The 25,925-nt window shown below is 45.0% G+C and overlaps 1 protein-coding gene across 1 annotated transcript in view; it reads left to right on the top strand.

Moving 5' to 3' along the window:
• Positions 1–25,925, top strand: part of LOC142310217 (NXPE family member 1-like) — a 158,907-nt gene that overhangs the window by 28,888 nt on the left and 104,094 nt on the right. The window lies entirely within an intron of this gene.

Raw genomic sequence — 25,925 nt, 5'->3', positions numbered from 1 at the left:
CAATATAACAACACAGGGATGGGTAGGGAAGGGGTTAATAGCTCACACAGGCTCCTGCTTGTAGGTCAGAACGCATTTTTGCCCTGACAGGTTCCCTTTTTAATATCCAGGCTAATGTTGGAAAATCTAGTTATACTGCGACCCCCCAAAAAACAAACACCTCCTCAAATTACTCACCCTTAGGCTACTTTCACACATCAGTTTTTTTCCATCAGGTACAATCCGGAAAAAAACGGGTTAAATGGATCCGGTACCGCATCCGTTTTATCCCCATAGATTTGCATTGTTACCGGATTGTACCTGATGGCTTTGCGTTGTATCCGTTTTTTTCCAGATACGGCAAAGTTGATCAAAGCGGCGGCAGGAGACAACGTGTCTTGCAGCGTTTTTTTGTCCGGCAAAAAAGCCGCATCGCGCCGGATCCGGCGCGATAAGGCGTGTTTTACAATGAAAGCCTATGGACGCCGGATCCGGCGCAATGCGGTAAAAAATGGATGCGGCTACCGGATCCGTTTTTGTAAACTGCACATGCACCAAACTAATTAAAAAAGCTGATCCTTCAAAAAAAAGGACAAACCGGATGCAAAAACGGATGCAAACCGTATCCACCGGATCCGGTTTTGTACGCATCCGGCATAACGGATCCGTTAAAAACCGGATCCGGTGGATACGGTTTTACATTTTTTTGCCGGATCCTTTGGATCAGGAAAAAAAAGGATTGTGCCTGAATGCAGAAAACTGAAAAAGCCCCTCAGTCCTCTCAGTTCTTCCAGAAACCTCAGCCTCTTCAGCAGCCACAGTACACGCCGATCAGTGATCATAGCTCCCGCGCTGGAAGAGGAAGCCCCGCCCCTTCCAGTGATATCATCACCTCACAGGAGCAAATACATACTAGCCACAGGGGGATTCCTGTGGCTCCGCTGCTTATACTCTGCAGCAGGATCACTCCCGGCCTGGCGCACCGCTGATAATAGATGAGGGTAGCCCAGAATAATGAGTACAACACCTCGAGGAGATGACCTCACACATATCGCTACCAATGTGGCATCATCAGGGATAGGGTTTATCCAGAAGGTAAGTGGCATATAAAGGTCTCCTACTAATTGTGAATTAACGCCATCTATATTGGCATGGCAACTCCATACACCGGAAGAGGTTAGTATGACCCTACTGCGCATGCGCTGAAACACAGACCGGATATGGTCATGCATTTTAAACAGACCTAGGAGTGCTGACCAAATGTGGTCCTGCATTCTAAAGGCTGTAAGTGGCGTGTACGCAAAGAATAAAGTACCCCATGTAACGATGTAGTGCATGAACTGTTCAACACAGCGACATTTAGAGACAGAGAGTGAGGATATAAAGAATGGATAAACCGGGTTAATATTTGTATATATTTATATATATATGTTTATATTATATATATATGTATGTAAATAATCTTTAATAATTCATGTTATTATTATTATTATTAATAATAATTATGGTGAAATATTACATATTGTTTATATACGCAGATTTTTGGAGGGAATATAATTGTATACTTTCTTGCAATTGAATTACTAGGGTTTCATGGGAAGCTTGACTGAACTCTCCATGAATATCATTTATAGCCTGACGCCATCTTGTGGTTCTTTTTGGTAGGAGACCTACAGTACCTTCCAGTCCTCTCATATTCCTTATCTATGCAGTGAGTTTTCTGTACACGGTCACTTGTTCACCTTTGAGTGTCATGTGGTTTTGTGCATCAGGCAATTTTCATCTGTATTATCACTCACCTGGACATGTTTTATGTATATTTTGGTATGGATGTACTTTATTACTTGTATTTTTGATATTCAATAAAGATTGTTGTACTTACTGACAAGGCCAATTACTACTTTACATTTTGGGCATTTAAATACTCCTATTCCTTTTCTTTAGTATGTGTGCATCTATACAGGTGTTGCCCTACTACAAACAAATTATGACAAATCTAACTGTCCTAACCTTTTTTGTGTCCTATTTATACCATGTAGCTTTTTATCTTTCAACTCTCGCCGTTGTGATTACTCGTGGTTATTCGCTAATCCCTCCCCTCCATGTGACGTCATCACAGCCGAGCTGTCCCACACATAAACTCGCATGCGCTGCCACTGCCCCCTTCTCTCCTGCCATGCCTCCTCTCTTGTGGATCCGCCTGCCTTCTACTGGCCGTGTTCCTAAGCTTCACGTACCCGCTGTCTGCCCTGCACCCACCGGGAAACCCACCAATTTTTAAGGCTGTAGTGTAGCGTCACGTGATTAACCCTTACACCGCTAGCCCACCGGGAAACCCAATATTCAAGGCTGCAGTATAGTGCCACGGGGATTAACCCTTACACCCCCAGCTGTACACAGCTAACTGTATAGAGATCGGGGTGCTGTATACCCTTTGGGGGAGCTGTATACCCTTTGGGGGTAATGGCAGCTGTATACCATTGGGGAAAGGGAGCTGTATACCCTTGGGGGGAGAATTGTATATTCTTGGGGGAGAGCTATATACCAGGGAAGTGAGATGTATACCCTTGGGGGAAGAGAGCTGTATACCCTTGCGGGGAAAGCTGATGTGTGTGGCGTTCGCTGCACATGCTGGGACCTGGGCTACCATTATTCGCAGTGACACCCCCAGCTGTACACAGCTAACTGTATAGAGATCGGGGTGCTGTATACCCTTTGGGGGAGCTGTATACCCTTTGGGGGTAATGGCAGCTGTATACCATTGGGGAAAGGGAGCTGTATACCCTTGGGGGGAGAATTGTATATTCTTGGGGGAGAGCTATATACCAGGGAAGTGAGATGTATACCCTTGGGGGAAGAGAGCTGTATACCCTTGCGGGGAAAGCTGATGTGTGTGGCGTTCGCTGCACATGCTGGGACCTGGGCTACCATTATTCGCAGTGACCTCTCCTTGCAAACATGGAAGCGGTTTCTGAAATGTTTCAGGTAAATGTGTTGCTTTAATATGGTTCTACTTTTAATGAATTTTTGAGGCCGCATGGCACAATGGAAATATTAACTATAGAGTAGGACCCCCCTATTGAGATTTGCCGTAACAAGGCAGGGGTGGCTCAAAAGGTTGATCAATTTTTTACTTAAAATCTCATTTTTGCATTGTAGTACAGTTGGAATTATTTGTGAATTTACACTTTTTATTGTTTGCACTTCATTTTTCAAGCAGTGCTGCCCCCCCCCTCCTTGAGGGGAAAGCTGTATACCCTTATGGGGAAAGGAGTTGTATACCCTTGGGGGGAGGGGAGCTGTATACCCTTGAAGGGAGAGCTGTATACCCTTTGGGGAAGGACAGCTGTATACCATTGAGGGAGGACAGCTGTATACCTTTGAGGGGAGCTATATACCAGGTAGGTGAGCTGTATACCCTTAGGGGGTAGGAGAGCTGTAAACCCTTGAGGATGAGAGCTGTATACCTTTAGGGGGAGCTATATACCAGGGAGGTGAGCTGTATACCCTTGGGGAAGAGCTGTATACCAGGGAGGTGAGCTGTATACCCTTGTGGGGGAAGAGAGCTGTATACCCTTGGGGAGGAGAGCTGTTTACCCTTGGGAGGAGGGAACCTATATACACTTGGGGTAGAGGAGCTGTATACCCTTAGGGGAAGGGGGCTGAATACCCTTGGGGGGAGGAAAGCTGTATACCTTTGGGTTAGCTATATACCAGGGAGGTGAGCTGTATAACCCTTGTGGGGGAAGAGAGATGTATACCCTTGGGGAGGAGAGCTTTATACTATTGGGGAGAAGAGCTGTATACCCGTGCGCCGAGCATTAGCTGGCTGAGAACAGCTAGTTACTTCTATATTATTCTTTTATTGGTGGTGCCCGTTTATTCTTTGTTTTTTATAATTTTGGTTTTTGCCTTTTTTGATTTTCTTAAAAAGTAGTACACGCCTATAATTGGTCTAAGAAAATATTTTTTTATATGTGTCATTGATCTAGTTATTTATCTCTACTTTACTCTGCTTTTCAGGATCTACCATGGGTTTTGATCTTGATGGCAGAGAAGTCCTTTGGAATTTAAATGGTGGCAATAAAATTTTTCAGATACAGCTACAATTGAATATACTGATTTTAACCAGATCTCTTAAGAACTTACTGAAACACACAAATCCATTACCAAAGTGTGGTGGAACATCTGCAATTTGGAAGAGTACCTGAGGGCATCTAATTTTCCACGTGGACTACTTGTACAGATTATTCCAGAATGGGAAGTTTTCACTACATTTAAAGGCACTTTAAAATGCTATTACAATAAGAGATGAGTGAATGTCTCAAGGTTCGGTTTGCCGAGCCCAACCGAACAAGTGGTACCTTCGTAGAACCTTTATCCAACCAAACTTCGAATCTTTATCGAACCTTTATCGAACCTTTCCGAACCTCAATAAATTCAATAGGAGGTCAAATGTAAAGCAGAGAAAGCACCTTTTGGGGGTCAAAAAGCTTACAAAACAGCAAAAATATGTTTTACAGTGCAGCACCACTGTTTTGGCATAGCCATTAGCTTCCTAGACTATTGGCATAATAAATATAGAGGTGGATGAGAGACAGGTGTAGGCCTGGTGCTCCCATACCCCTGGCAGTACAGACAAGAGACAACTTTGACACCTTTCTAGTAGTCTCGACAATGAAAATCCTTTCAGGCAGACAGAAGTACAGTAGCATCAATTGTCCCTCCTTCCCCATAGCGCCAAAAAGAGCAGGGAGGTATGGTTCATGCAACAAACTGGATGTGGCCCGGCATTTAAATTTTAAAAATGAAGACATGCTAGCGTAACTGGTGTAGGCCTGTTGCTCCCAGAACACTGGCTCTACCCACAAGACACAAATTTGAGACCTATTTTGTAGTCTCAACATTGAAAATCCTTTCAGGCAGAGAGCAGCACAGTAGCATCAATTGCTGCCCTCCACATAGGGCCTTCAAAGAGCAGGGAGGTATGGTCCATGCAACCCACAGGATGTAGCTTGGCATTTAAAAGTGAAAAATCTAGAGATGCATGACAGGCAGGCATAGGCCTCTTGCTCCCGAAAGACTGGCATTACATACCAAAGCCAACTTGGAGACCATACTTGGAGTCTCCACATTTCAAAAAATTAAGTTCAAACAACAGGAAAAGTGGCAACAATTGGCACAGACTAAAAGTAGTGGAAAGCTGCAACATGGGTGCATGGGACCGGTCCAGGAACAAGTCATGAACTAGCATTTCTACTTTCACCAGAGACAGCAAGCTGACACATAGGTATAGGCTTCTTGCTCACAGAACAAAGAGCTTCTGGCTCTGCAGACAAAAGACAACTTGGAGACCCTACTTTGAGGCTCCACATTTCTAAAAATTAAGGTCATGCAAGAGGAAAAGTGGAAACAATTGACAAAGACTACAAATAGTCCAAAAAAGTGATATGGATTTTTGGGACTGGCCCTATAACAAGGCCTGAACAAACATTTATATCTTCACCAGAGACAGCAAGATGACAGACAGGCGCAGTGCTCTTGCTCCCAGAACCCTGGCACTACACCATCAGCTAGTCTGTACAGTCTGGGTCTGGGGTGGCAAAGTTATTAGACATCCACAACTTCATCCTTATGAAAGTTAGGCCATTTACGCTTTCAGCGGACAGCTGGATGCACTTATCCATCAATACACTATCAGCAGCACTAAAGACACGTTCTGAGAGAATGCTGGCTTTTGGACAGGCGAAAACTTCCAAGGCGTGACTGGTGAGCTCAGGCCACACTTGCATTTTTGAAGACCAAAATGAAAAAAGGTTGAATCCCCCCCTTATGGAGTTGATATTTAGCTCTAGATACTCCTGCAGCATCCACTCCAGTCGTTCAGTATGTGTCAGACTTCTAATCGGTTCTGCTGGTGCATGCGATGGTCTAAAATATGTGTGCCAAACCTCACAGATATTGTGTCGGGGGGAGAGGGGGTGGCTATGTAGCCAAGAAGAGCGGTCACATGTGACAGGGGCTTCTGTCATCCGGAATACTATCCTGGCTGCATACCTGGCTGTCTGTTCTCCACTTGCAAGTCGGTCCCCTGGGTGGGGGATGTCGTCTGTAGGTCAGCGACTTCACCAGAGCTTTCCCCCTGCTCCTGACTGTGGGTACTGTGCTCTCTGAGGCTGGAGCAAGAGACACAGCAGTCATCTTCCTGTACACTGCCCTGCATCTGCACAGCACACAGTGCCACAGAGTCCCAGCATCTGGCGGCCGGCCTGTCAGCAGGAGAAGCGGTGGAGCTAGGGGTGTCAGCAGTGCTCCTCGATGTGGCAGGTGAATATAGGGATCCGGGGGGTGGTGAGCACTGGATTATATAAATAACATAGACTTCTTCGCTGGCGGTTAGCTGGTGGCACATCAGAGAGGACCCATGATGGTGGAGGGACAGTAACCACATAAGCGTCGGGAAGTCCGTGGGATGTGCCCTGAAAAACGGGCCCCGCGGATCTTCCCCTGGCCATGGACAGAACAATGAGGCTCCACAATAAATCCCCTCCCTCTCTGTACAGGTCTGTCTCATACCACAAGCTGCGTCTAGTGCCCGGTGTGGACCCTGGACTCCCATCACTATAGTCTGGCATACAGTATGTGTGGCTGTCACCTGGCTACCTGGAGCTAGGCGAGAGAATGGAGATACTCCTTTTACTGGATGCATATTACACAGAGGCACAGGAATAAGCAGCCTGGGGCAGAGCAGGAGTGGGACATATATTCCACAAATACTTGGTGGGACATTATGAGCCGCCCCAGACATTCTGGAGCCATTGATAAGCTCAAGGAGTTTGCCAGGGGAGACCATCCAGACACTCCTAGAGCTATTAGAAATGCTTCTCACAAAAACATGGAAAACCATAAGGGTCAAGCACCAGCAGATGATGATGCAGGAGATCAAGAAGACCTGACCCTGAGACAAGTATATGAACAGCTCATGCAAGCGATCTCTGCATATAAAAGTTCTCTCATGGGGAATTAAGGAGGTGCACTCAGAAGTTGGCCTTCTATGCCAGGATATGCAGACTCTGAGGGCCCATACTGCAGAGTTTGAGACAAGAGTGTCCGAGCTGGAAGATAAAGTGACACCACTGACAACAAAGCTGACTAAGGTGGCTGGCTCCATAAATTTGTGGCACCAGAAAGCAGACGACCTGAACAGTTCTTGGGGGATTGACTTAAATCCACCCTGAGGGGAACTCGTAAGAGAAACTGGATGTAAGGGGAGGAGTATTATCCACTGGATACAAGGTTTGCCTTCCCATATCAGGGATCCTGGTTCTATCATTGTGGGTAGTATAAAGTGGATTCAGAACTAGTGTTCATGACTTGTAATATCCAGGACATCAAATCGCCCAAAAAGTGGATCAAGGTGTTCTCCCAAATTAAGCAGTGTAAAGACTACTTTACACGCTGCGATATCGGTCCAGATATCGCTAGCGTGGGTACCCGCCCCCATCTGTTGTGCGACACGGGCATATCGCTGCCCGTGACGCACAACATCGCCCAGACCCGTCACACTACTTACCTGTCCGGCGACGTCGCTGTGACCGGCGATCCGCCTCTTTTCTAGGGGGGTGGTCCGTGCGGCGTCACAGCGACGTCACTGAGCGGCCGCCCAATAGAAGCGGAGGGGCGGAGATGAGCGGCCAGAACATCCCGCCCACCTCCTTCCTCCCTCATAGCGGCCGGGACGCAGGTAAGGGGAGCTTCCTCATTCCTGCGGCGTCACACATAGCGATGTGTGCTGCCCCAGGAGCGACGAACTACATCGTTACTGCTGCAGTAACGATAATTGAGAATGGACCCCCATGTCACCGATGAGCGATTTTGCACATTTTTGAAACGATGCAAAATCGCTCATCGGTGTCACACGCAGCAACATCGCTAATGCGGCCGGATGTGCGTCACAAATTCCGTGACCCCAACGACTCCGCATTAGCGATGTCGTAGCGTGTAAAGCCCCTTTAAGGCTCAATTGGTGGTGTTAGTCATAACTCATGGCTAGGTTAGTGAAAAAGCCATGTGTTCAATGGTTTGGGCACCCATTCCATACTAGCTACTCTAGAGGTGCCTCCCTCTTAATCCACAAATCGGTTTGGTAGGAGGTTAAGGTGATCAAGAGGGATTCAGATTATGGTCTACTATGCATTTACAACCCCCTGCCAGCTCGCACTCTGTTCCCAAACAAGCACTGAGTTTTGCCCTTAATTATCCAGACTCATGTATCCTGTGCATGGGAGACTTTAACCTTGTAGTTGATGAGTAGCTAGATAGGCTTAGGTTGGACAGTGGGGGACAACACTTGACTTCAACCTCAACTGATCTGCGACAATGTATTGAGGGAGGCGGGTGGGTTGATCTTTGGAGACTGCGACATCCCTATGTATGGAAATTCACTTGCCACTCTTCTACAAGACGCACACTGGCTTAGATTACATCTTTGGATCAAATAACATGGCAGCCTGGGTAGACAGTGTTTTACATGGGGTATGGGGTATATTGGGCAATTGTAAAGTAATTCTCAAGCTTAGATACAACCGGAATATCAGTAAACCCCTCTGGCGGCTAAACCTCTTTTGGCTTAAATTAATTGATCAAAGTGACAGGACCCTAGCTCAACTGGAGGAATTCTTAGCAGCTCATCCTACATCCGAAACAGTAGTCTTGTATGGGAAACCCTTAAAGCTTACTTTCGGGTATGTTTGGCCTCAACCATAACACATATAAAATGGTTGACTAAGGCGGAGGACAAAGTAATTGAAAGAAGACTCAGGGACTTAGAAGCAAGATATCGAGCCTGACCGATGAGAATAGGGCAGCTTGGTTACAATCATATAGGTCATATGTACAACACTCTGAAGCCAAGTCTAAAAGTAAGCTGTTCTTCACCCGACAGTCATAGTTTGAGCTAGGGAACCAGTCGAGTAAATTACTGGCATATATGGTTAGGCAGCATAATGTTTCCAAAACAGTACTGGGTATACGAGAGGCTGATGGCTCAGTTGTCACATCCCCAGATGACATTTACAATGCTTCTACACATTTTAGAAAACACTGTATAGCTCTAGAAGTGTCCATGATTGCTTGGCATATCTATCATATTTAGAAGTCCCCACTTTGAGTCAGTCACAGCAAGAGTTTTTGGAGGCAGACATTACAATAGGGGAGATAACTACAGCCATATTGGATATAGCTAGGGGGAAGGCTCCTGGACCGGATGGCTTTCCTATAGAATTCTACTGCAAATACTGTGACGCTTTGGCCCCAGTCCTTTTAGATCTCTTCTCACACCTTTCAATTGGTGGCTCTCTACCTGCCTCTCAATACGAGGCGCATATTATTGCGTAGAAAAAAAGGGAAAAGATCCATTGGATTGTGGCTTCTACCGGCCTATATCATTAGTTAATTTTGACTATAAGATTTTCACCAAATATTGCATTAAGGCTTAACTCTGTCATATTGGATATAATGCATCCAGAACAACCCGATTTATGCCCGGGAAAACCTCCTCCATTAATATCAGACGGGTCCAATCCAAAGTGCTATACAGTAAGTTGGTCCCAGAAAATGAGTAGGCCTCGGCCTCGCTGGACGCAGCCAAGACATTTGACTCAGTAGAATGGCCCTTCCTGCCTGCTTGTCTCTAGAGGTTCGCTTGCTGTATAGATCCCCTACGACTTGGATTATAGTCAATAATGTCTTATCTACACCCTTCTCTCTGGGATGGGGCATGTGCCAAGGGTACCCTTTGTCTCCGGCCCTGTTTGTGCTTGTCATCGAGGCCCTGGCAATTCAAATTCGGTCTCCCTCATCTATTGCCGGAATTACTGTGGCTGATCGCACAGACACCATAGGCTTATAAGCAGACGACATGGTTTTTTTTATGGACAAAGTACGGGAAACCCTACCAGTTGTTATTGACACCATAGATAGGTTTGGGGAGTTTTCCGGTATTTATATTAATTGGGACAAGTCGGCCTTAATGCCGTTGATGCACAGCTTGGGAGCCCTGCTGGATAGTCTCTCATCCTTGCCTGTCATGTCTAGCATTAAATACTTAGGTATACATATTCAGAAAGATCATACACTGGCCTTTCAAATGAACATACTACAACTTTTGGAACATGTTAATCTTAAATTTATGGGGAAACTGCTGCTCTCAGTGGTCGGTAGGATAAACTTAATTAAAATGATACTGCTCCTCAAGCTTAGTTATGCCTTACAACACAGTGCAATACTGGTACCCAGATTTTTCTTCTCAACACTTAACTTGCTCAAATCTTCTTTTACATGGGTGGAAATCCAGGCCCAAACTCCAGCTGTCCACTTTGTAGAGATGCAAGTCGTTAGGGGGATGGCCTTACCGGAATTTTTCTTGTACTACCTAGCAGGACAACTCAGGGTGTTAGGTCCCTGGATGACAGACTGTCAGCTACCTAACTTGGAGGATTACTTGGCACGTGCAGTTGGGATAGGCTGTCTGTCTTTTTGGAGTTGTACAGATCTGGTGAATTTATTATTATTATTATTATTATTATTATTATTATTATTTATTTATAGAACACCATTGATTCAATGGTGCTGTACATGACAAGGGGGTTACTTACAGAATACATATACAACTTACAGCAGACAGACTAGTACAGAGGGAAGAGGACCCTGCCCTTGCAGGCTTAAATTCTATAGGATTTTGGGGAGGAGACAGTAGGTGGGATGTAGGTTGGGCGGCAATTCCGCACGGTGGTGAGGCGGCGGGTAGCACGGTGGTGAGGCGGCAGCTCCGCACGGTTGTGGTGGTCAAAGCTGTTTCCTATCCTTAGGTTGGTAAGATCAGTATGGTGACAAATTAAGAAAGTAGTGCATTTCGAGGGTGCAGTGGCAGAGCACCTGCTATGGGGATATGGTTACATCCCTAACCTAATGGATTATCCTTCAGCGCAGTTCCGGATCACCCACAAGGTCCTTGTGTTAGGAGATCTGCTCCAGGAACTAATACTTTTAAATCTTTTGGGCAGAGACAAACCGAATACAGTGTCCCAAGATCCCAGTTCTTTAGGTACCTTCAACTCCTCACAGCAATACAATCATATTTACAGAGAACAGGGGCAGGGAAATTAATATTGTCCTTTCCAATGATAGGCATTCTTAAATTGTAGGTTTGATATCGGCTATATATACTTACCTGTTGTCAGTCGGAGTGGAGTCGGCTTCCTTGCCAGTTCAGGACAAATGGAAACTTTTGATTCCTTTCATATATGGAGAGGAGGGGGAGGAGGTACTGGGATACCGAAATACGGTATCACCATCCACCAATAATAAGTTGATTCAATGCTATATCATTCATCAGGCATATATCACACCCACTCGCCTGTTTGCTATGGGCCATTCTCGTACAACGGAGTGTCTATGATGTCATCTTTCAGGAGCAAACTTTACACATATGGTATGGAGTTGTCCAATTATATCCTCATTCTGGCAGGAGGTGACCTCTTTACAATCATCCATTGTGTCGATGCCTGCTCTGTGTGACCCTTTGCTTTGCCTGTTTGGGTTAGTGGAGGAGGAATCGTGGGATCATTACATGAAAATACTACTCAGGGAAACCTTGTTCATGGCTATGAAATTGATAACGTTGAGAGGGATGGGTGGCTCGGACCCAACTGTAAGATCCTGGGTTAAATTAGTTAATTCAATTATACCTTATGAATGAGTAGTATATTACAACAGGAGGCACCAGAAAAATGTAATAAAATTTGGGACTAGTGGAACTCTTTCTCCCAGCACACTCACTGAGGTCTAACGGTGATCATTTTTAAATTGACAGACCCCTCTCAGTGTTAGAATGTGCAGCATTTTCCAGAGGTATATATCAAGATAATATGAAGTTGTCATGGTTGTATTTTTTCAGCTTTAGTTATTTCAAGCCATATTGAATAAGGTTGTCTGTGTGCTCAATATAGGTATCTATCAAATGAATAAATGCTAAAGTACACAAAAAACAATTTTCCTTTAGGTACAGCTGATGTTATAGAGATCTTATGATATCTCATAATTATGTTCATCATCGATCATAGACTATCCTGTGTCTTGTTTGTATGATGCTATGTACAATCCAAGCTGTACCATGTTTGACTATGTTGTTAATAAAATGAAGATTAAAAAAATAAATTGCTTTTGCCACTTGAACTGCTGCTGCTACTAATGTTTATGAATTGACAATGCAACGTTCCCATGGTTGTAATACTAGAATGCACGCTGTGTGCCTCACAGCTGTTTTGGGAAAAACTAATGTTAAGATTGTCTAAAAGTCTACTTTGACACGCCAGCATCCACGCGTCCATTTCCAGGAGGAAGCATCTTGCTAAATTTACTTTTGTACTATAGATCTAACAGAGTGGCAACCCAGTTGTCAGCACTATTTCTAATACTAATAATATTAACATCATGTTGCAGATAATGCTGCAAAAAGGTGCCCATGTGCTCACAAATTCCATGATGTGGCCTGGAATTTTCATTTTTAAGAATCAAGAGATGCACGAGTCACAGGCGTAGGCATCTTGCCCCTTGCGTAATTTTTAGCAAACACTGAAAAGTGCCAAGACCATTTTAGCTAGTTCACCAGCAAATTTAAAGCAGGCAGTACTAACTAACAATACTTAGAAATGTCGTTAACTGCAGAATTTTGAGCAGGCAAGGAAAAGTGCCAAGACATTTTTACCTAGTTCACTAGCAAATTGACAGCAGGCAGTACTAACTAACAATACCTAAAAATCTGATTGACTACATAAGTTTGATCAGGCCATGACAACTGCCAAAACCTATTTACTTAGGTATTGCTAGTTAGCAGTTGCTGCTGTAAATTTGCTAGTGAACTAATAATATGATTGCGTAATTTTGACCAGGCCATGAAAACTGCCAAGACCTTTTTACCTAGTGCATTAGCAAATTGACAGCAGGCAGTACTAACTAACAAGGAATAAGAAGAATGAATCCAGCTTCCAATTAATTCTCTTTCAAATTGTATTTATTAAAAATCCAGGAAAAACACAGACATCCATCAAAATAGTAAAGAAAATACAGAGGAGCAGAGTATACAGCAACGCGTTTCAAACACAGTCTGTGTTCTTTGCCAGGTTTCTTCCTTTTTAATGGAGCATCATTTTTTTCATTCAACAAGCAATTTTATCTCCAACATCACAAAGTTTCAATGGGTGCTAGATTTTCACCCTCGATAGCCTATTTGGTCATGTCTTTTTGGGAGGAGAATTTTTTGTGCTGTAGTCAAAATCCATTTTTGAATTCATCCACTGCAACGGAAGATTTATTGATGACCAGTTGTATATGGAGAGTTCCCATTTCATTGGTTTCTGATTTTATGCACTATGTGAATGATAACCAACTAAATATAAGATTTACTTTTCATCATGATGAAACATCAATTGATTTTCTAGATTTGTATTTTTCTGGGATTCCTGGTCAAATTAGTTAAACTTCACTGTTCCGCAAACCTTTGGGTGGAAATACCATTTTACGTGCCAGTAGCAGCCACCCTGATCATACAATTACATTCGCACCAGTGGGTGAATTTACGAGGGTGCTCCACAACGGCACTGATTACCACACATGTGAACAGGAATTTAATCTTTCTTACAGAGGCAAGATTAAGGGACAGAGGCTATTCAAGTGGTTTGCTAAAAAGTGCGCGTAATTTGATTTCAACTAAAAAACATACCGATTTAATAGTTTTTCCAAAAATACTGCAAACAAATATGTTTCTAAGAATGAGGAAATTTCAAACAAATTAGTTGTCTTTTCAATACAGTACTCAATTTAATAACATCAGATCTATAATTAATCGATATTTACCCATTCTCAGTGAGGATCCCATTCTTGCCATTTTGTTGCAACTTGTTTGCAATATTGTGGCCAAGAAGGCGCCTTCAGTGGGAAACATTTTGTCTCACGGTTTGTTTATTAAAAACAAACGCACCTCCACTTGGCTAAAACACAAGAGTTTTTATAAATGCGGCTCAAATAGTTGCCGCACATGTGATTTTGTGACTCACTGCACCACTTTTGATAACTATAATGGTACAGTTTCATTTTCCATACATGACTATATAAATTACAACTCAGAAAAAATAGTTGTACTTGTATATTGTATTTAACTTATTGTATTAAGTGCACATAATGCAATCTATTATATATAGGTTGTACTTCACATAGGTTAAAAATATGTTTTAATGAGCATATTATGGATATCACTAATTCTCAAAATCATATTGTAAGGCTGAGTGCCCACGATCAGTGGTTGCAGAGTTTTGGACACAGCATACGTCAGCTGCGTCTAAAACGCTGCATTGTACAGCACAAGCAAGGTGGATGGGATTTCTAAAAATCCCGTACCCACTGTGGTTGTTTTTTCCACAGCAAACACTGACCTGCGGTGCGTCTTTCCAGACCGCAGTATGTCAATTGTTTGCTGCGGATTTGCATGCATCCTCCATAGGGAGAACACAAGTAAAAGACCACAGTGCACTGATCATGGACACGTACCCTAACTCATAGACATTTATGTGCTGCAGATAAACATTTTGTCACTCAACATAATTGTAATATTAACTTCTTATGTGTTTATGGAATTGAAAGGGTTAAAAGTTCTCTCCGAGGAGGTGATATTGCACATCGAGTCCTGACTCATGAGGCTTATTGGACTTTTCATTTAGGAGCAAGATCAGCTAATGGTTTATATTTGAGACGCGATGACATGTTTCATTATTAGATTTGTGCATGTTGTCAATTTTTTATACATTTGTATGTTTGTATATATATTTATACTTCACATGTCTTTTTTTATAGTTTTCTGTTATTCTCATGACATGTGTTTTGTGTGTTTTTGGTGATTAAGTCCACTCTATACCTGACTGGTTGAAGTGGACTGATATACCTTATGGGTTAAATCTCCCTTCAGGCTTGACAAATTACACAGACCGTGTTTGAAACGTGTTGCTGTGTGCTCTGCTACTCTGTTTTTTTTTTTAAATATTTTGATGCATGTTCGTGTTTTTCCTGGATTTTTAATGAATAAAATTTGAAATTTGAAAGATTTATCGGAAGCTGGATTCATTCTTCTTATTCACATTTCCCGTGACTCAGAGCACTGATCTGTGCATGCCGGCTATCCTCCACCGTTGAGCTGGATTAACTCTTCCCTACCATGTGTCCGTACTAACTAACATTACCTACAAATATGATTGACTGCGTAATTTTGACCGGGCGATGAAAATTAAGATCTTTTTACCTAGTTCACTAGCAAATTTACAGCAGGCACTACTAACAATACCTACAAATGTGATTGACTGCGTAATGTTGACCAGTAGAGATGAGCGAACCGGTCGCGGTTCGGCTCGAGGTCGGTTAGCCGAACGGACGTCCCATTCGAGTTCGGCTCGTCGAACGTTCGACGAACCAAACTCGAACTGCATAGGAAACAATGGCAGGCAATCACAAACACATAAAAACACCTAGAAAACACCCTCAAAGGTGTCCAAAAGGTGACAAACAACTCACAACACAACACAAACACATGGGAAAGTGACAAGGACATATACTCATGCGAAAACAAAAGAGCTGGACAAGGAAAAAGAGGAGGACACACAGATATATGAGTATATGCAAGGAAACATCGATGCCATTACTGTGCAACTTGAGCCCTGCTCATTTTAGGCTTCCAATCTGGATAAATTGCCTGAGATTGCCACGTACGCCTTGGGGATCTTGTCGTGTCCTGCAGCCAGCGTTCTCTCGGAACCTGTCTTCAGTGCTGCTGGGGGTCTGCTGGCAGATAAGCACACGCGTCTGTCCACTGACAATGTGGACATGGCTCTCAGAGGACTTTTCTTCCCCTGGGTCAGCCAGGGGAGGCGAAAGGCACGCGTATTTTTGAGAGTGCTTCATGCAAAGCATCTTTTTCTTTTTCAAAAGGGGGGTCAACTGATGCCAGTCAAGTGGGGTGTGTGTGGCCCAATTAGTGGCAACGAGGGAGACTGTGGTTGGAGTCCCCTCGCTGTGTTTCTAAAAGAACCAAGATGAACAAGTCATGGCTCTCAGAGAACTTTTCTTCCCCTGGGTCAGCCAGGGGACGGGAAAGGCATGCGTATTTTTGAGAGTGCTTCATGCAAAGCATCTTTTTCTTTTTCAAAAGGTGGGTCAACTGATGCCAGTCAAGTGGGGTGTGTGTGGCCCAATTAGTGGCATGATTTTCGAAGGGCATGACATGCCTAAGAGGTTGAGTTTCATCATCTGCAACTTGTTGGCAACAGAAAGGCTGCTTTTACACCCTTTTGAGACCGAGGATTTTTGAGACCTTATGCCCATTGCAGTGCCCCAAGAGCCGATGGCCAGTCGTCACTCCTTCTCCAAGAAAGGCGTGCCCGCGCTACCACAGTAGGTCGCACACAACCTCACCGATTCCTTGAGAAACTCTGTGTGTGACAGGGTGCATTTCAACACAGATACTTGGACCAGTAAGCATGGACAGGGGAGTTACATGTTGCTGACTGGGCACTGGGTAACTATGGTGAGAGATGGAGAAGGGTTTGCTGTACAAGTCTTGCCGTCCCCACGACTTGTGTGTCAATCCTTCCTCTGTATGTACAAGTTCCTCCATTGCTTCTGCCTCCTCAACCTCGTGTGGGTCCTCCACCTCAGCCCAAACCCTGTGTGGTCAGGCCACCCTTCCTTGTAACTGCGCCCAAGGAATCCCACACACCTCCTTACTATGCTGGCAGCAGAGATCAAGGCCATCAGGCGGTCAAATGTTTACTTTGAAATGTAGGGGAAATGTGAGACACCGCTGAGTAATTGTGGACGGTTAGCGCTGGAGAGTGAGACCGAGTTTCATCAATGGTTGTCTACACTCAACCAGCAGTCAGGGGAGGTCGGGTGCGACAATGATGCAAACCAGTCTGCGACCCTTCTTCAGGGCAATGTGACACACGTGCCTTGTATGGCTCACGTGTTGAACCTGGTTGTCCAGCAATTTTTAAAACACTATCCCGGCCTACATGGCCTTCTGCAGAGGGCACGGTGTAATGCCTGCCTGGATCGACACACTCAGATGGGCTGTAAAGGATAGGCTAGAGGCAAGCCACTCACCAAGCTGGACACCCAGAACCCTGAAACCCTTTAACCCCTATACAGTGATTTGGAATTACACAAGGCCCAAGTTGATCAATACCTGTGGAAGGCTGCAGTTCCAGAGAATAGTAGTCATGCAGGGTCAAAAACATTAATTGAGGAAGAGGAACAGAATGGGATGGCCAGGACTTAATCAGAAAATAAGCAGAGGTGAAATGCGGATCGGCCAACGAGGTACATAAACAGCAAGCAGGAAACGTAGTCAGGTAGCAAGCACACAAACTCATAAAACTGAACTGGGGGTAACAGTAACAAGAGGTTCATAGCTTTGTCTGACAGTGGTCTGCAGACAGGAGGGGCCTAAAAAAGGGTGTGGTGTCTTCCCATTGGGACCAGAGTACAAATTGATTGAGTGGACTACGTTGGTGACTTAACAGCCGTGTGCGGCAATGATGCAAACCTGTCTGCGGCCCTTCGTCAGGGCAATGTGACACACGGGCCTTGTATGGCTCACGTGTTGAATCTGATTCTCCAGCCTTGTGCAGTGGGCACGCTGCTATGTGCTCACTTTCATCCTTTGCACCCAGCAGCTCAACAACTTTCATCGCTCCGGAAGTCTTAGGGTCTGGCAGTTAAACGCCGGAAATGCGATGTTCCGACACGCAGGAATTGGAATCTGCACATGTTGCAGCGTGTGTGGCAGCACCGCAGAGCCCTGCTGAAATACGGTATGACGTATACCCTGGGCTAACTTGATCCAGAGGTGGTGCAGATCACGCTGCTGGAGTGGTGTCAGATCAAGGACCTATGCACCCTTCTACACAGTTTCCAAATGTCGACGAAGATGTTTAGCACTGGCAATGCCATTCTCAGCGTGACAATTCTGGTCATCTACATGATGGAGCACACTGTAAGCATTATTCGGAGTCAGGTATTGGTCCAAGAGGAAGGTGAGGAAGTACAGGAGGAGTCATATGCAGAAGGGATAATAAGATCTACAAGGTCCATACGGTAAGCGGCACCTAGGCAGCAGTTATGGTGGGGGATAGGGATTAACAAGGGCGCATAGTATCAGCAAAAATTGTTGAGGAAGGTGCAGGAGCCATGAAGAAATGGAGGACGAACTTGCGATGGGCATGGACGACTCAGCAGATGAGTGAGAGCTTGCTCACATTTCAGTTGTGCGAGGTTGGGGGGAGAGGGCAGAGTAAGGAGGCACGATTCTCACCTCTCTGCCACCAACACACCAAGGACTTGGTCCTACTGGATGCACAAGACACATGAGCGTCTTCTTGCTGCACTAACTACAACATGACCCTCGGATTGTACGAATTCGAAGTAATGCTAACTACTGGGTTGCCACACTGTTAGATCCCCGGTACAAGACAAAATTTGGCAAAATAATTCCTGCCATAGAAAGGGACGCACGTGTACAGGAGTATCTTCAGAAGGTGGTACGCAATCTTCGATCTGCTTTTCCACTAAACACCAGTGCTGCACAGAGTGAATCTCAATGCTTTGTCATGGATAGGAGGAAATGGTCTTTTACTTGTCCACATCTGAGGGACCGAGGGCTGGCTGCTGTGCTGAGATGGCATTGAGTACGGTGTCCCTGCAGAGTTGCACTTTTGGTCATATACAAAATGAGTTGAAAAAGGACAGATGCTGGTGGAAAGGGGAACAGGTGTGTTGGAAAGGGGAAAAAAGTTTTGGTCCGTGGGTTTGGTGGTTAAGCAAAAGTAACATTTGATGAAGAAACACCATCTGTTACGGTGGGACTGGCAGATTTGGATAAGGTGGTATATACTGTTACCGCTATATAACGAAAATTAATAAGAAAAGAAAGAGAAAGGTATATATCCCCATCAGCAGTCAGTGTCCACCGTGCTCCCAGATGGAAAAGGAGAGGTTGGCAACTGGAAGGTTCGGTGGAGGATACAGAGCTGTGTGGCTATGAAGCTAATAGTAGCCTGAACCAAGTTAGACGCCACTCGGATCTTGAGACTGGGAGCCCTGTTAGCGTCACAGGGTCCACACGCCCACCCAGCCCAGGAACTCCCTGTTAACATCACAGGGGCCATTCAGTACGCTGACCGTGTGCATTGGGGCCACACCTGTGGACAGCAGGCGCATCAGCAGCAGCAGGCCTGTTAATGCCACTGGGCTGCACAAGCAGGACTTGTAGGACAGGAGCTGGTCTTAACCATTCTGCGTTACCAACTGTGGTGGCGGCCTGCATCGACGCCCTATCCCTGCCTACCTCTGGCCTAAAGCCGCAATGGGTTCAACACATGGAGGTGTGCTCTTTCGGAGCATAATAGAAGACTGCGCACCTCCTTGTTGTCTCCAGCCCCTTTTATAACCTGGGTCCGCCCCAAACCAGGGTGGACCACAATGCACCTCCTGGAGACAAAAGCAGAGTGATACGTCATGAGTGGCATAACTAGCGTCCTATTTGGAACTGCAACTTCAATGATGACCTCATGGCTGTCATGACCCAAACACCTCACCAGTCATCGTCTGACCATCAATAATGAGGTGACAAGTCATAGGGGCGGGCCTCTGCAAGCCATTTGGGAGTGGCCTGGCCACATCGTCAGGACACCTGATGCCCTGTGGTCTAAATGGGCCCCCCACATCAGGGGCAGGGCCAAAGAGTTCATTACCGGACCTAGTTTCTGATGCAGTAAGTGCCTGACCATGGTCAGTTGCATGAAATAAAGTCTCTGAAAAAAGACTATCAGCTTTAGCATGGTGTCTAGGCACAACACAGGACTTAGACCCGGCACGGAGTGCAAGTACCTGTGCAAAGAGGCTTTTCGCACTAAGTGTGGGAGCATGCGCTGTAGCCCGAAATGAAGACTTAGCCTCAGGAATGGCACAGTCAGGCTGAGCATACTCACTAGGCGAAACACTGGAGTTAGGCTGCGGCTGGGGTAAATCGGCACACGCATGCGCACTAGCTGCCTCTCCACATTTAGACGTGGAGGAGAAAGCAGCCAGCTGGACAACCCGAGGCACAGGCCTAAATGGCAGCTGATGCCTGGGCGCAACTGAAACCGCAGCAGGCTGCTTGCGTTTAAGGCGTCACCGTTTTGTAACAACAAATACCATCCAAAAGAACAGGTGTACTTCTTCCCATGGATAATCTGATATGATCCCTTTTTTCATGGACACGACCATCGCTAACAAATGTAGATGAGGCCAAAACAGCAGCTGCTTCAATGGATCTGAAGTGCTCCATAAAGTGGCCTCTCCTACACCCCAATTTCAAGATCCCAAATACTCCATTCCTCTGTGGTGTCAATCCAATCGCACTTGCTTCCTAACAGCTCTCAAGTTTCCACCAGCCCTGCTGAGTATGGGGTGACAGAGATGGTTGAGTTTGCATAGCTATTCAGTCGCACTATAGCCTGGGAATCAGAGGTCTGCTCCAAAGCTGCAATGAGTACAGACAAGGAAGTTATTATTATTTTTATTATTATTGATTTATAGAGCACCATTGATTCCATGGTGTTGTACATGAGAAGGGGGTTACATACAGAATACATATACAAGTAACTATAGACAGACTGGTACAGAGGGAAGAGGGCCCTGCCCTTGCGGGATTACATTCTAAAGGATTTTTGGGAGGAGACAGTAGGAGTGGTTTAGGTTGAGCGTCAAGTACGTATGGTGGTGGTGTCATTGAAGGTTATAGTCATTTCTGAACAGATGAGTTTTCAGATTCAGTTTGAAGCTTGCGTGTGTAGCAGATAATCTGACGTGTTGAGGTAGCGAGTTCCATGAGACGAGACAGGGGAAATGATCTGCGCAGATGGCCAGAAGCTTTGTGAGTGGGATCCAGGCCCCGATGAAGAAGGTGCTGAGCCTAATCTACACCCTCATTTCCAAAAAGTAAATCCTCCTGGTGGAGACAATGGGGAACATGATGAGGAGCGCAGATACCTGATTGGAAGGACAACTTTACTATTCGGTCAGGGCAGGAAGAGGTTGTCTCGGAGGACTCAGGACGAGGGGAATGAAAACACACAGGGCTATTGATGAGGTTGGAGACCACACTTACTGTCAAACCAAAGTCAGCCAGTCGATGAGGTCAGCAGAGGAGGTGGAGGAGGATGCTACTGATGACGAGGTTACGTTGCGTCTTCCTGGCCAGAGACAAAGTACTGGAAGCACGTCAACAACTGAGTCCTGGACCACAACTTTGACTCTGAGCAGAAGTCGTGTTGGCTATGCAGGTCGTATGGGCTGTAAGCCTTTCCTAGCCTGTGAATTTTTGGACATCGCAAAGGATCACCCAAGTCATGGAATCTGTAAGATTTGTCAACAATCTGAAAGTAGAAGGCAAAAACTCACACTTTTGAGTACTTCCTCCATGAAATATCACATGGATATGAATTGACAGCATGAAGGTGTATTGCTCAGCTTTAGCAACTGTCAACGCAATATGCTTATTTGCCGTTCATTGCATGCATTGTTGAAGACTACACACAAGGGGCTGCTTTTTTTTGGATCTGCCTTTGGTCACTATAGCAATATAAAATTGCTCTTCGGGTGTGGACTTGGAGATGCTGTCTATGAACAGAAGGAAAAGCTAAAGGTGTGTGTTACAGCAAGGAGCCACCGCGGAAACACTTCGTTCAATTGTGAGGGGAGTTGTGTTGTACTTTGATGATGAGCACTGTAACGTCAGTGAGCAGCATCCTGTGCCACAGACCAACATTCTTACGGTGCTATCTATACTGTTTACCGTGAGAGGAGCGTAAAGTCTGTATTTCTGGCAACTGGACATCACAGTACCCGGGTACGGTAGGCTGTGCCCAGACAAAAAATGCGGGCACGCAACACTTTGTTTTATTAGCAAAACACATATCTGTTCTGTGTAGGCCGACTATATAGACAATAAGACTTGCTGCCTCTGCACTGTCAAATTGTCACACACAGTTTAAATCATAGAGGGACAGCAACACATGTTTGCATTGACTGTTGCTTTTCAAGATTTCCATGACTGTGTTGCAGAGCTGTGTGGTTTGCATTCACACTGTTATCATCTGCATTATCTGTGAGGCTTCAGCTAACAAGGGTATTCAGGGGGAGTAATGTGTTTTGTCTATGTTTAGGTAGATAACTTGGAAGCTCTTGTGATGCGCCACTGGTAAGTCGTGTTCACACACACACACACACACACACACACACACACGCACAAACACACAATTACTGCTACACAGAGGGATTAGCAGGTAGTAGGCAACAGAATAGATTGTTCAATTATTTAAATTGTATGCATGGTTCTTATTGTTGTTTTGGTAAAGTTAAACAATCATTTATCAACCCAACTGCCTAGAGTCCTTTTCCTGTTGCCTGGTTTTGCTGCATACTGGGGAGCCCACCCTGTACACGACTTAAAATGAAGCATAAGTCGCAATGTGAATTTCACTGTGCTACAATGCGGCCTAGCGTGCCTGTGCAACCACCGCCTGCCCCATCAAGTGCATCTGCGTGCTCTTCATCCTCTGTGACTGTGGGGACAGCAGTCACACATGCTTTTTCACACTGAACTTCCACTCCTTTACCCGCAACAGGGAGTGTGATAGGCCATCACTTGTTTTGGAAGTGGAAACAGAAGGTATTGTTGAGCTCTGTCAGACATCGAGAGAACCATCATTGGATGCAGGCTACATTATATCCACGCCTGCACCTTCGTCACAGATTGGCAGGACTACCTGCAGTTAATAATTGCATTCCAGAAATGGAAAGGAGAGTAGAATGCACATGTGTTGTACCTTGCTTGGCAGCAAAGGAACACTAACTTAGTATTCCAGACAATTTTAGGATGGCAGAAAAAGAGTCAGCTCTTTGGGCAAATTAAATAGCGTGGCAAAAGTGGACAGATGGGTACAGTGGCCGTGTTCTGTGGGTACCAGGACAGTAAAAGAAGCCTCACATTCTATCCCTCCTAATGATCAAATGCAGCAAGGAATTCCCTGAGTTTGCTATAAAACTAGCATAGCAAAATGTGCATGAGGGTAGAATGCAGAGGTGCTTGAGATTGCTTGGCACAAGTGGCACAATAAAGGAGTCCTACAGGCATTTTTTGTATGCCACTAAGTTGCAGTATTTTTTGCTATCATTATACCTTATTAAAAACAGAGCAGGAGGGTGTCATGCAGAGGTGCTAGAAATAGCTTGGCACCAGTGGGGCACTAATGGAGTACAACAGCCACTTCTTGTATGCCACTAAGTTTACTCAGTGTTTGCTAGTATAATGGCTTATTAACAATGAGTTTGAGTGTGCAATGCAGGCAGACGTGCTGCAAATATCTGTGCACTACTGGGACGATACAGAAGTCCAACAGCCATGTTTAGGATGCCACTAGGTTCACTGAGTGTTTGCTAGTATAATGGCTTTGTAACAATGAGTTTGAGTGTGCAATGCAGGCAGACGTGCTGCAAATATCTTTGCACTAGTGGGACTATACAGAAGTCCAATAGCCACGTTTAGGATGCCACTAAGTTTCCGCAGTGTTTGCTAGTATAATGGCTTAGTAACAATGAGTTTGAGTGTGCAATGCAGGCAGACGTGCTGCAAATATCTTTGCACTAGTGGGACTATACAGAAGTCCAATAGCCACGTTTAGGATGCCACTAGGTTCACTGAGTGTTTGCTAGTATAATGGCTTAGTAACAATGAGTTTGAGTGTGCAATTGAGGCAGACGTGCTGCAAATATCTGTGCACTACTGGGACTATACAGAAGTCCAATAGCCACGTTTAGGATGCCACTAAGTTTCCTCAGTGTTTGCTAGTATAATGGCTTAGTAACAATGAGTTTGAGTGTGCAATGCAGGCAGACGTGCTACAAATATCTTTGCACTAGTGGGACTATACAGAAGTCCAATAGCCACGTTTAGGATGCCACTAAGTTTCCTCAGTGTTTGCTAGTATAATGGCTTAGTAACAATGAGTTTAAGTGTGCAATGCAGGCAGACGTGCTGCAAATATCTGTGCACTAGTGGGACTATACAGAAGTCCAATAGCCACGTTTAGGATGCCACTAGGTTCACTGAGTGTTTGCTAGTATAATGGCTTAGTAACAATGAGTTTGAGTGTGCAATGCAGGCAGACGTGCTGCAAATATCTTTGCACTAGTGGGACGATACAGAAGTCCAACAGCCACGTTTAGGATGACACTAGGTACACTCAGTGTTTGCTAGTATAATGGCTTAGTTATAATGAGTTTGAGTGTGCAATGCAGGCAGACGTGCTGCAAATATCTGTGCACTACTGGAACTATACAGAAGTCCAATAGCCACGTTTAGGATGCCACTAGGTACACTCAGTGTTTGCTAGTATAATGGCTTAGTTATAATGAGTTGGAGTGTGCAGAGGACAGGAGGGTACAGTGCCAGGATTGTGGGGCTCTGGGTAGAGGAATGGAAGCCTGCCTTTCTATTCCCTCCTAATGGGGAAATGCAGCGAGGAAATCCCTGACCTTAGCTACACAGACGCTGTCTCTGTTTTCAGGACCTGTCACCTATGGCTCTGACCCTGCCGCTATGAGCCCTTAAAAGGACTGATAGAAAGTGCTCTCCCTAAGCTGTCCAGCGCTGTGTATGGAACGCATACAGCTGTATCGGCGATAGGACTCAGGACGGAGCTGCACCAGTGATGTCTGACACCAAGGACGCAGAAGGCAGATAATGGCGTGCTGGAGGAAAATGTCCATTTTTATAATGCAGGGACATGTGACATGGACATCCTATCACACATGCCGTTGCTTCTCTGGCTAAAAGTCCACTTAGCTGTGTGTGTGTCTGGGATTGGCTGACATAATGGCCCTCCCCACTACACGCGCGCGCTTAGGGAAGGAAGACAAGGAAAAAAAAAAAAATGGCGATCGCCATTATACAAACAGCAGTGATCTGAAGGCGCTGTTCCCGCACACTATACACTGAAATTTCATAATAGTGTGAGTCACAGAGTGACTTACACTATTACAGCGGAAAGCCAGCTAGGAATTAGCTGTTTTTTTGCTGCTAGAACCGTTCTCGAATGTTTCTAGAACTATCGAGCTTTTGCAAAAAGCTCGAGTTCTAGTTCGATCTAGAACAGGCCCCAAAATCACTCGAGCCTAGAACTGGAGAACCTCGAACCGCGAACCACGCTCAACTCTATTGACCAGGCCATGGAAACTGCCAAGACCTTTTTACCTAGTTCACTAGCAAATTTACAGCAGACACTACTAACAATACCTACAAATGTGATTGACTGCGTAATTTTGACCAGGCCATGGAAACTGCCAAGACCTTTTTACCTAGTTCACTAGCAAATTTACAGCAGCCAGTACTAACAAACAACTCCTAGAAATGTGATTGGCTGTAATAAGTAGCAAGAGCTATTTAGATGCTTCACTGGCAACTCTTTAGCAGGCACTGACAAGTAGATATCCCTATTTCTAACATTAAATACCGATATGTGGCACACACCTTTCTCTACACTGCATGTCCCTATTCTATACAATTGCTCTCCTATTTATCTCAACTACCTTTTATTAAACCTCCAGCTAAACTAACTGTCTAGCAGACCTGCCAGCAGCACCAGCGGCAGCACCTTCTCTGACATTTAACATTCACAAAATGCTTTTTATATGCAGAGAGCATGCACACTTTGATCTGCCCTGCTGAGGGCAGAGCAAAATACTGTAACGTGCAGGTGCGAGGAAAGGTCAAAGACCGACAGCGCATGCACACTACAATA

The sequence above is a fragment of the Anomaloglossus baeobatrachus genome, chromosome 5 (assembly GCF_048569485.1).
Source record: "Anomaloglossus baeobatrachus isolate aAnoBae1 chromosome 5, aAnoBae1.hap1, whole genome shotgun sequence".
NCBI lineage: Eukaryota > Metazoa > Chordata > Amphibia > Anura > Aromobatidae > Anomaloglossus > Anomaloglossus baeobatrachus.
The sequence above is the reverse complement of the archived record's forward strand: the minus strand, read 5'-3'. Positions and strand labels throughout refer to the sequence as shown.